Source organism: Pristiophorus japonicus, chromosome 26 (genome assembly GCF_044704955.1).
Source record: "Pristiophorus japonicus isolate sPriJap1 chromosome 26, sPriJap1.hap1, whole genome shotgun sequence".
NCBI classification, from domain to species: domain Eukaryota; kingdom Metazoa; phylum Chordata; class Chondrichthyes; family Pristiophoridae; genus Pristiophorus; species Pristiophorus japonicus.
Window position 1 is genome coordinate 18,994,599 of NC_092002.1, and position 12,898 is coordinate 19,007,496.

Below are 12,898 nucleotides of genomic sequence, written 5' to 3' on the forward strand. Positions count from 1 at the left end.
CCACGTTTCCCATTTCCCAAAAGCGTAAACCTTGAGGTTATGAATTCTGTCCGAAGTAACCGTGAGTGGAAAAAGAGTGCAAGAATATGTAATGAATCATAAATAGTAATAGTGCACATAATACAGAACTGACTCATCAGTCCCAGCCTCAACTCCTGGAACCCTGCCTCTCAGCTTCAGCCCTAAGAATCTCAGGTCCATAAGAATTAGGAACAGGAGTAGGCCATCTAGCCCCTCGAGCCTGCTCCGCCATTCAACAAGATCATGGCTGATCTGGCCATGGACTCAGCTCCACTTACCCGCCCGCTCCCCGTAACCCTTAATTCCCTTATTGGCTAAAAATCTGTGATTTAAATACATTCAATGAGCTAGCCTCAACTGCTTCCTTGGGCAGAGAATTCCACAGATTCACAACACTCTGGGAGAAGAAATTCCTTCTCAACTTGGTTTTAAATTGGCTCCCCCGTATTTTGAGGCTGTGCCCCCTAGTTCTAGTCTCCCTGACCAGTGAAAAGAACCTCTCTGCCTCTATCTTGTCTATCCCTTTCATTATTTTAAATGTTTCTATAAGATCACCCCTCATCCTTCTGAACTCCAACGAGTAAAGACCCAGTCTACTCAATCTATCATCATAAGGTAACCCCCTCATCTCCAGTATCAGCCTAGTGAATCGTCTCTGTACCCCCTCCAAAGCTAGTATATCCTTCCTTAAGTAAGGTGACCAAAACTGCACGCAGTACTCCAGGTGCGGCCTCACCAATACCCTGTACAGTTGCAGCAGGACCTCCCTGTTTTTGTAATCCATCCCTCTCGCAATGAAGGCCAACATTCCATTCGCCTTCCTGATTTCGTGCTGCACCTGCAAACTAACTTTTTGGAATTCATGCACAAGGACCCCCAGGTCCCTCTGCACAGCAGCATGTTGTAATTTCTCCCTATTCAAATAATATTCCCTTTTACTGTTTTTTTTCCCAAGGTGGATGACCTCACATTTTCCGACATTGTATTCCATCTGCCAAACCTTATCCCATTCGCTTAACCTATCTAAATCTCTTTGCAGCCTCTCTGTGTCCTCTACACAACCCGCTTTCCAACTAATCTTTGTGTCATCTGCAAATTTGGTTACACTACACTCTGTCCCCTCTTCCAGGTCATCTATGTATATTGTAAACAGTTGTGGTCCCAGCACCGATCCCGATGGCACACCACTAACCACAAATTTCCAACCCAAAAAGGACCCATTTATCCCGACTCTCTGCTTTCTGTCAGCTAACCAATTCTCTATCCATGATAATACATTTCCTCTGACTCCGCGTACCTTTATCTTCTGCAGTAACCTTTTGTGTGGCATCTTATCGAATGCCTTTTGGAAATCTAAATACACCACAGCCATTGGTACACCTCTATCCACCATGCTCGTTATATCCTCAAAGAATTCCAGTAAATTAGTTAAACATGATTTCCCCTTCATGAATCCATGTTGCGTCTGCTTGATTGCACTATTCCTATCTAGATGTCCCACTATTTCTTCCTTAATGATAGCTTCAAGCATTTTCCCCACTACAGATGTTAAACTAACCGGCCTATAGTTACCTGCCTTTTGTCTGCTCCCTTTTTTAAACAGAGGCGTTACATTAGCTGCTTTCCAATCCGCTGGTACCTCCCCAGAGTACAGAGAATTTTGGTAGATTATAACGAATGCATCTACTATAACTTCCGCCATCTCTTTTAATACCCTGGGATGCATTTCATCAGGACCAGGGGACTTGTCTACCTTGAGTCCCATTAGCCTGTCCAGCACTACCCCCCTAGTGATAGTGATTATCTTAAGGTCCTCCCTTCCCACATTCCCGTGACCAGCAATATTTGGCATGGTTTTTGTGTCTTCCACTGTGAAGACCGAAGCAAAATAATTGTTTAAAGTCTCAGCCATTTCCACATTTCCCATTATTAAAACCCCCTTCTCATCTTCTAAGAGACCAACATTTACTTTAGTCACTTTTCCGTTTTATATATCGGTAAAAGCTTTTACTATCTGTTTTTATGTTTTGCGCAAGTTTACTTTCGTAATCTATCTTTCCTTTCTTTATTGCTTTCTTAGTCATTCTTAGCTGTCATTTAAAATTTTCCCAATCTGCTAGTTTCCCACTAACCTTGGCCACCTTATACGCATTGGTTTTTAATTTGATACTCTCCTTTATTTCCTTGGTTATCCACGGTTGGTTATCCCTTCTCTTACCGCCCTTTTTCATTGAAATATATTTTTGTTGAGCACTATGAAAGAGCTCCTTAAAAGTCCTCCACTGTTCCTCAATTGTGCCACCGTTTAGTCTGTGTTTCTAGTCTACTTTAGCTAACTCTGCCCTCATCCCACTGTAGTCCCTTTTGTTTAAGCATAAGTATGCTTGTTTGAGACACTACTTCCTCACCCTCAATCTGTATTACAAATTGAACCATACTGTGATCACTCATTCCAAGAGGATCTTTTACTCGGAGATCGTTTATTATTCCTGTCTCATTACACAGGACCACATCTAAGATAGCTTACTCCCTTGTAGGTTCTGTAACATACTGTTCTAAGAAACAATTCCATATGCATTCTATGAATTCCTCCTCAAGGCTACCCCGTGCGATTTGATTTGACCAATCGATATGTAGGTTAAAATCCCCCATGATTACTGCCGTTCCTTTTTCACATGCCTCCATTATTACCTTGATTATTGCCCGCCCCACCGTTTAGTTATTATTTGGGGGCCTATAAACTACGCCCACCAGTGACTTTTTCCCCTTACTATCTCTAATCTCCACCCACAGTGGTTCAATATTTTGTTCATTAGAGCCAATATCATCTCTCACAACTGCCCTGATATCATCCTTTATTAACAGAGCTACCCCCCCTCCTTTCCCTTCTTGTCTATCTTTCCGAATTGTCAGATACCCCTGTATGTTTAATTCCTAGTCTTGGCCACCCTGCAACCACGTTTCTGTAATGGCCACCAAATCATACCCATTTGTAATGATTTGTGCCGTCAACTCCAAGAATGCTACCGCTCCCAACCTTGGCATGAGGAACACTTTCACCCACTTTGGACCAGGATTTTGCCTCTCCCACTTGCCAGATCCTGCTCTATTGAAGCTTTAACTCCAGACTTCTATCCCATCCCATTCAATTCTGGCTGTGGTTCATACTTCATCCAACTGTTTACCTTCAGTCCCTGCCACAAACTCCATTCCCGAGCCACCAACACCACCCCTTTCCCTGGTCACTAATGCTGAACCAGACAGTTCGCAACCTTGGCATCGTATTCGACCCCAAGATGAACCTCCAGCACATCCGCACCATCACCAAGAGTGCCTATTTCCATCTCTGACATCACCCCTCTTCGCTCCAGCCTCAGCTCATCTGCTGCTAAAACTCTCATTTAACTCCAGACTTCTATCTTAATAGCCTTTGTTACCTCGAGACTTGACTATTCCACTGCTCTCCAGGCCGGCCTCTGATCTTCCACCCTCCATAAACTTGAGCTCATCCAAAACTCTGCTGCTCCTATCCTAACTCGCACCATCCTATTCTTGCATTACCCCTGTGCTCACTGATCTATATTAGCTCCTGGTCCGGCAACACCTATTTTTAAAATTCTCAACCTTGCTTTCAAATCCCTCCATGGCCTCGTCCCTCCTGTCTCTGTAATCTCCTCCAACCTTATACCCCTTCCACACCCCTGTACCCTTACAATTCTGGCCTCTTGAGCATCCCCGATTTAAATCACTCCACCATTGTCAGCTGTGCCTTCAGCTGCCGAGGCCCTAAACTCTGGAATTCTCTCTTTAAACCTCTCCACCTCTCCTCCTTCAATTCTTCTTAAATCTATTTGACCAACCTCTCCTAATATCTCCTTATCTGGCTTGGTGTCAAATTGTGACTGATAATGCTCCTGTGAAATGCCTTGGAAAATTTTACTACGTTAAAAGGGCTATATAAATGCAAGTTGTTGTTCCACTCCCTGGTCCTATGTTGTTGTCCAGACTGACTAATTCACTCCCTAACCTGTGTTCCAGGTGTCCGTGAGCAATACCATAAGAGATCTGCCAGTGATTATAAATTTATTCGGTGGTTTTTGAGTTATGCCAGATATTTTTCTCATGCTCAGCATCAAGGACCAGCCCCAGATTATAACAGTGACTACACTACAAAAGTACTTCACTGGCTGTAAAGCACTTTGGAACGTCCTGAGGTTTGTCAACGCTGCTATATCAGTGTTATATCAATGCAAGTATTTCTTTCCTTTCACATATGATCTCTCACTTCCTAATAACTGCAGTGTGACCTTATACATAGAATAACTGATAAAGTAGCATTGCCCAGGGTTGTTACTGTAATTTGCTCACTGGAAATGTTGTGAACCCTTTTGCTCTTAAAGTTCAGATGATGGGTAAGTAAACACTCTGTTCGACTGTAAGTAAGCCTTAGGCTATAATTTTGACTTAGGTTTGTTCAAAGTAGAAATTAAAACAATAGCAAAAGACTGAAACGCCAGGTTTCATTAACTTACAACATCAAACTCATTTGTGAAGTAAACTCATACTTCACGAACTGTCCTAATATGACAGAACCTGGACCAGCGAGCGCACGAAAGACAATTATATGGGAAGTTCAGCCCGTACGGACCTTCACATTCTCATTTTGATTTTAATAGAGGATGAAGAACTCATGAAAAGCCACAGGATATATTTGACAAGGCAGTCAACTCATAAGAACATTTGAAATAGGAGCATGAGTCAGCCATTTGGCCCCTCGAGCCTACTGCACCATTCAATAAGATCATGGCTGATCTGATCTTGGCCTCAACTCAACTTCCCTGCCCACTCCCCATGACCCTTAACTTCGTTATCATTCAATAATCTGTCTATCTCCACCTTAACTATAGTCAATGACCCAGCCTCCACAGCTCTCTGGGGTAGAGAATTCCAAAGTTTCACAACTCTCAGAGAAGAAATTCCTCCACATTTCCGTTTTAAATGGGCGACCCCTTATTCTGAAACTATGCCCCCTAGTTCTAGATATCCCCCAAGAGGAGAAACATCCTCTCTGCATCTACGCTGTCAAGCCCCCTCAAAATCTTATACATTTCAATAAGGTCACCTCTCACTATTCTAAACTCCAATGAGTATAGGTCCAACCTGCTCAACCTTCATAAGACAATCCCTTCATCTCAGCAATCAACCTCTTGAACCTTCTCTGAACACATCATCATCATAGGCAGTCCCTCGAAGCGAGGATGACTTGTTCCACGTCAAAAAGGGATGAGTTTGCAGGTGTTTCAATGAAGGACCTAATATTCCAGGTCCTGAACTACATCGTGAAGGATGGAAGATGCCTGTGCGTGGATTTTTTTAATGTGGGGTGGCCGTTGCACACCAGCCACCACACGGGCTTGACAGAGCTAGGTCTTGGTTCAGTAGCAAGGGTTAACCAAGACGACTGGAGACCTGCTCTGCTGCACGGATCTAGTGCGCACACATATCGCAGTGTGGGCTGGGCCGTGCTGTCCTTGGACCCTCGCCTCTCCTGGGTCTTGGTCACTTCCCTCTACGGACTCTTGCCACTCCTTCGCCCCTCCTGCTGTGCTAACCCGTACTGCAATCAGCGACCTGGCTTCTCTGAACTACCTCCTTAAATAAAGAGACCAAAACTGTTCGCAGTACTCCAGGTGTGGTCTCACCAATGCACCCGAGAACTATAAGAGTGGAAGCAAGTCATCCTCAACTCTGAGGGTCTGCCTATGATGATGATGATGTTGTACAGTTGTAGCAGGACTTCCCTACTTTTATACTCCATCCCCCTTGCAATAAAGGTCAATATTCCATTGGCTTTCCTAATTACCAGTTGTACCTGCATGCTAACATTTTGTGTTTCATGCACAAGGACTTCCAGATGCCTCTGTATCTCAGCATTTTGTAATCTATCCTCATTTAAATAATAATTTGCTTTTTTATTTTTCCTACCAAAGTGGATAATTGCACATTTTCCCACATTGTACTCCATCTGCCAAATTTTTGCCCACTCACTTAGCCTATCTATATCCCTTTGTAGATTCTTTGGGTCCTCCTCACAATTTGCTTTCCCATCTATCTTTGTATCATCAGCAAATTTGGCCTCGTTACACTTGGTCCCTTCATCCAAGTCATTAATATAGATTGTAAATAGTTGAGGCCCAGCATTGACTCCTGCTAGTTACATTTTTGTCAACCTGAAAATGACCCATTTATCCCAACTCGTTGCCTCAGAGACAACTTGTGGGACACCCACTTGCTTCAATCCAGGTTTCGCAGGCATTTAGACCAATTAACAATCAAGGGGCACAATGATAGCTGGCTAGCTGAAAGACCAACTGATAGCACGCTCACCTCCTTTGATGTGTCGGCAATTAGTTTGGTCTCGAAACTAGTTCTAGCACAGTGACAGTTTCCTGTCCCAGTTGGGTATTGAAGACAATTGATTATCATCTGATACTTGCATATTCTAACACCTAACCTTTCAAGCTAGTTGTTGTATAGTTACTACTAGTCAGTATTCCCAGCAAAAACATTTTTTTAATTTAAAAACTGCAAATTCTGGAAATCTGAAAAAAAAACTACTGAAAATATACAGCTGTTATTAAAAAGAAAGCACGTGTTAACATTTCAGGTTAAAACCTGAAACATTAGCCTATCTTTTCTTTTTACACATGCCAACGAACCTGTTATTTTACAAGGGGGTACCTGTAAAATTTGTGTTTTTTAGTGCCCTCAAAAAACCCCCCCAAAAAAACAAGGGGACGCTTGTTTAAAAATATTTGGTGTGTCCCTCTCTTTAATCAGGGGGCACTTCATTTATTGTTTTATAACAAAAATAGTTGTATGGGACTGTCCCCCCTCCGCCCCTCACCCAGCTTTAATCAGGGGGCACTTGATTTTCTGATTACAACAAAATAGTTGTAGAGCTGTTGATCTAGAGGAGTCCGTGTTCTATATATATATGTAGAATGTGTGAGGTTGCAGCCCCTCTTCCAATAATTCAAGGGGCTGCTCCTCAAATTCTGGTTGCACTTCAGTCCCTCACTCCTGATCTTTGGGCACCCTGTGCGGAGGGGAGCGGGCAGGTCGGAAGGCCTCCTCTTAGGACTGCTCCTGGGAATGACCAAGGAGACCATCAACTGGTCCAGGCAGCGGACGGTCGAGGGGTCGTTCAGCCCAACTACCTGCCTCTCTTCTGTGGTTATATTCGAACCAGGGTGTCCCTGGCGATGGAGCACGCGGTGTCCACCTGGAGATGGAGCTCGCGGCCTTCCGCGAGAGGTGAGCGCCGGAGGGACTGGAGTGCATCATCACCCCGGCAACCAAATTTTGATTTGAACCATTATTGTTAAAAGTTAATTTGTTTAATGTGTCGGATTTGGTGCCCCCCCCCCCCCACCCTCTTTATTCAGGGGGAATTTGATTTATTTTTGATTTACAGGCACAACCAAAATAGTTGTAGAGCTGTTGAAACAGGATTTTAATTTAATTTGATAAAGTTCCCAAGTTAATTTGGATATTTGGGTTCTAGTGCCCTTTAAAAACAGGTACTTGATTTAAACGTTCAACTTAAAATAGTTGTAGAGCTGTTGAGTTGGGAGTGGCTTAGCCAGTTACGTGATGTTCACAAGACTCAATAAAACCCCAACCAGTTGGGTTCGTTGAATCCACAATTAGGCAGGTGGTTGTGAACCTGGTGGATAAACTGGTAATGTATAGTGTGATTGTTAAACGTTTTAGCTAATAAACCAACTAGTTCTTAATAGCAATGTGTTGCTATGAATTCTTAAGCAACAAGTGGGTGAGACACCGGAAACTGTCCTTAAACTCCAGCTAGACACGTGAATGCCGATTCTCCTCCAATACAGAGAATCCAAGACTGCCATCCACATAAGTGGTGCTCTCGCAACGATAATAAATATATACCATAAAGATTCCGAAGACAATAAACAAAACAGATCAAGAAAATTCTGGGAAATACTCAGCAGGTCAGGCAGCATTGATGGAAAGAGAAACAGAGGTAACATTTTAGGTCGAAGACCTTTCATCAGAACCCGAAAGGTCATTGACCTGAAACATTAGCTCTGTTTCTCTCTCCACAGATGATGCCTGACCTGCTGAGCATTTCCAGCATTTTCTGTTTTTATTTCAGATTTCCAGCATTCGCAGTATTTTCCTTTTGTAATCAGGATAGATTTCTGAATTGTTACTATATCCCAACTAAATTCTAGAAAATTGGTTTAATGAAACACTGCTTTGTAGTGATCATTTGGGTGTATGTATCAAAATCTTGCTTTTTAAATATATTTTCTATTAGTACTAATATGTTTGCCAGTGATCAATGGGCCCTCAGTTGTAATATTCTGATTAGAAGTGATCTTCACACGAAAGATTTTAACAGCTAATTAGAGTTGCCTTGGTGATAAAATTGGCCTCATTGAATAATCTGGCAAAACACCTCAAAATCCCATAATTGATACTGTGACCAGATAACAAGCAAGAATATAATGATTAATAACTGGCTCAGAACCCAGATTGCAAACAGAGAGGATGTTAAATCCCTGAATGCTGAGAATACTTAAGAATTAGGAACAGGAGTAGGCCATATGGCCCTTCGAGCCTTCCCCGCCATTCACTAAGATCATGGTTGATCTTCGACTTCAGTCCTACATTGGAGACAGCATTGCCTGTCTCGCAGGGTTCTGCTGAGTGGGCCACTGCTTATATAGATAGTTAGTAGCCTCAGACTGTGAAAATAAAATTTAGATCTTGATGGTCATAAGGGAAATATTTCTCTTGTTATCGATACAGACGCAGATTCATGACATGCTGGGATTTCTCACCGGCTCATAGACTGCAGCGTTATAAGTGAGAGCTGAAAACTAGAGTGGTGGAAGTAATAAGGAAAGTGTGAGGAAGGAATAAGGGAGCAGTTGTTATGCCAACAAGGCAAGAAATGGAGAACTATCTATAAATTCTCTATCATATCTTGGAACTGAGGAAAGAGATGATTCCTGATAGTGACAGGTGCGCATTTTATCAGTTAGAAAGTCTGGCTCTCCATTCTCTGAAAGCAACTAAACAACAGAAGAAAGTTGCGGACTCCTACACTGCTCACACCTTACACTATTGCTTTTATCTTGTGTATCATTTTATCTAAAACAAGGTCTTCAGAAAGTTAAGTAAAGGAGAGGAGGCCTCCACTTGGTTCTCTCCCTCCATTTACAATATTTGGGACTATTACTATCTCTCCCAGGCTACTGCCATCTTTCATCTGGGGAACAGCAGGAAAAGGAGTGGATGGAAGGAAAATGGTCGAGTCGGAAAATTGAGGTCGAGTGGATGGAGGCCTCACCACCCAATTTTCCCTGTTGTCACACCTGATTTGGACAGGGATAGCAGAGAAAAATCGAGGCCTATGTGTCAACTACATAGCATGGACTAGACATGCAGCTCAGCCCCGCCTGCTCAAATTCTGCAGTCATCTGTTTTCAGCTCCAAAATTCTATTGCTCATAACCTATCTTGCATAAAGACCCACTCAACCATTACCTTGCCCTTGTTGACATAGATTGGCTTCTAGCTCCCGCGACATCTCTAATTTAAAATTTTCATCCTCGTGTTTAAAATCCTTTATGGCCTCACCCCTCTGTATCTCTGAAACCTCCTCCACTCTGCCACTCCCCAGAACTGATTCTCCCAACTCTAGCCTCCTGTGCATTCTCCTTGCACCTTGCCCCACCATTGGCGGCTGTACCTTCAGCCATCAATTCCCTATGCTCAGGATTTCCCTCCCTAAACACTTCCCACTCGACTCCTTTAAGGCTCTTCTTAAAATCCACCAACGACTAAACTTTTGATCCGAATTTATTCTTTCACTCGGTGTCCTTTTTGTCTGATTAAACCCCTGCAAAGGGTTGAGACATTTTTCTATGTTAAAGGAACTATAAATGCAAGCTGTTTCTTCAATTTGTGTTGGCACTTGGCATTGTGACCCCCATGGCACATCTTAAAAGCGTAGAAAATAGGTGCAGGAGTAGGCCATTCGGCCCTTCGAGCCTGCACCACCATTCAATAAGATCATGGCTATTCATTCCCTCAGTACCCCTTTCCTGCTTTCTCTCCATATCCCTTGATCTCCCTAGCCGTAAGGGCCATATCTAACTCCCTCTTGAATATATCCAATGAACTGGCATCAACAATTCTCTGCGGCAGGGAATTCCACAGGTTAACAACTCCCTGAGTGAAGATGTTTCTCCTCATCTCAGTCCTAAATGGCCTACCCCTTATCCTAAGACTATGTCCCCTAGTTCTGGACTTCACCAACATCGGGAACATTCTTCCCGCATCTAACCTGTCCAGTCCCGTCAGAATCTTATACGTTTCTATGAGATCTCCTCTCATCCTTCTAAACTCCAGTGAATAAAGGCCGAGTTCATCCAGTCTCTCCTCATATGACAGTCCAGCCATCCCTGGAATTAGTCTGGTGAACCTTCGCTGCACTCCCTCAATAGCAAGAACGTCCTTCCTCAGATTAGGAGACCAAAACTGAACACAATATTCCAGGTGAGGCCTCATTAAGGCCCTGTACAACTGCAGTATGACCTCTCTGCTCCTATACTCAAATCCCCTAGCTATGAAGGTCAACATACCATTTGCCTTCTTCACCATCTGTCGTACCTGTATGCCAACCTTCAACGACTGATGAACCATGACACCCAAGTCTCGTTGCACTCCCCCCTTTTCCTAATCTGCCGCCATTCAGATAATATTCTGCCTTCGTGTTTTTGCCCCCAAAATGGATAACCTCACATTTACCCACATTATACTGCATCTGCCATGCATTTGCCCACTCACCTAACCTGTCCAAGTCACCCTGCAGCCTCTTAGCGTCCCCCTCACAGCTCACACCACCACCCAGTTTAGTGTCATCTGCAAACTTGGAGATATTACACTCAATTCATTCATCCAAATCATTAATGTATATTGTAAAGAGCTGGGGTCCCAGCACTGAGCTCTGCGGTACTCCACTAGTCACTGCCTGCCATTCTGAAAATGACCCATATTTCCCGATTCTCTGCTTCCTGTCTGCCAACCAGTTCTCTATCCACGTCAGTACATTACCCCCAATACCATGCGCTTTGACTTTGCACAGCAATCTCTTGTGCGGGACCTTGTCAAAAGCCTTTTGAAAGTCCAAATACACCACATCCACTGGTTCTCCCTTGTCCACTCTGCTAGTTACATCCTCAAAAAATTTCAGAAGATTCGTCAAGCATGCTTTCCCTTTCATAAATCCATGCTGACTTGGACCGATCCTGTCATTGCTTTCCAAATGCACTGCTATTTCATCCTTAATGATTGATTCCAACATTTTCCCCACTACTGATGTCAGGCTAACCGATCTATAATTACCCGTTTTCTCTCCCTCCTTTTTTAAAAAGTGGTGTTACATTAGCTACCCTCCAGTCCATAGGAACTGATCCAGAGTCGATAGACTGTTGGAAAATAATCACCAATGCATCCACTATTTCTAGGGCCACTTCCTTAAGTACTCTGGGATGCAGACTATCAGGCCCCGGGGATTTATCAGTCTTCAATCCCATCAATTTCCCTAACACAGTTTCCCGTCTAATAAGGTTCCTCCTTCTCACTAGACCCACTGTCCCCTAGTACATTCAGAAGGTTATTCATTCTTCCTTCGTGAAGACAGAACCGAAGTATGTTCAATTGGTCTGCCATTTCTTTGTTCTCCATTATAATTTCACCTGAATCCGACTGCAAGGGACCTACGTTTGTCTTTACTTATTTCTTGTTTGATGCTGTCCCCAATCTCACTACTACTGTTTGGTACACAACTCTCACTAGCGTTTTCTGCCCTTTGGTATTCCGCAGCTCCACCCATACCGATTTCACATCATCCAGGCTAATGTCCCTCCTTGCTATTGCATTAATTTGCTCTTTAACCAGCAATGCCACCCAGCCTCCTTTTCCTCTCTGCCTATCCTTCCTAAATATTGAATACCCCTGGATGTTGAGTTTCCAGCCTTGGTCACCCTTGAGCCATGTCTCCATGGTGCCAATTACATCATATCCGTTAACTGCTGTCTGCACAGTTAATTCGTCCACCTTATTCCGAATACTCCCCGCATTGAGGCACAGAGTCTTCAGGCTTGTCTTTTTAACACACTTTGCCCCTTTAGAATTTTGCTGTAGAATTTTTTGCCTTGGGTTTCTCTGCCCTCCACTTTTACTATTCTCCTTTCTATCTTTTGCTTCTGCCTCCATTTTATTTCCCTCTGTCTCCCTGTATAGGTTCCCATTCCCCTGCCATGTTAATTTAACTCCGCCCAAACAGCACGAGCAAACACTCCCCCTCCCCCCCGCTCCCCCCAGGACATTGGTTCCGGTCCTGCCCAGGTGCAGACCGTCCGGTTTGTACTGGCCCCACCTTCCCCAGAACCAGTTCCAATGTCCCAGGAATTTGAATCCCTCCCTTTTGCACTGCTCCTCAAGCCACGTATTCATCTTAGCTATCATGAGATTCCTACTCTGACTAGCACGTGGCACTGGTAGCAATCCTGAGATTACTACTTTTGAGGTCCTACTTTTTAATTTAGCTCCTAGCTCCCTAAATTCATCTCGTAGGACCTCATCCCATTTTTTACCTATATCGTTGGTACCTATGTGCACCATGACAACTGGCTGTTCACCCTCCCTTTTCAGAATGTTCTGCAACCGCTCCGAGACATCCTTGACCCTTGCACCAGGGAGGTAACATACTTTCCTGGCATCTCGGTTGCGGCCGCAGAAACGCCTATCTATTGCCCTTGCAATCGAAT

The 12,898-nt window shown here is 43.7% G+C and overlaps 1 protein-coding gene and 1 long non-coding RNA gene across 7 annotated transcripts in view; one reads left to right on the plus strand and one right to left on the minus strand.

The window, feature by feature from the left end:
- LOC139239231 (uncharacterized) overlaps positions 1 to 12,898 on the plus strand; it is an 87,303-nt gene that overhangs the window by 55,468 nt on the left and 18,937 nt on the right. The window lies entirely within an intron of this gene.
- The window catches only part of LOC139239229 (sodium/calcium exchanger 3-like), a 519,976-nt gene that overhangs the window by 9,461 nt on the left and 497,617 nt on the right, over positions 1 to 12,898 (minus strand). The gene's annotated exons all lie outside the window — the stretch shown is intronic.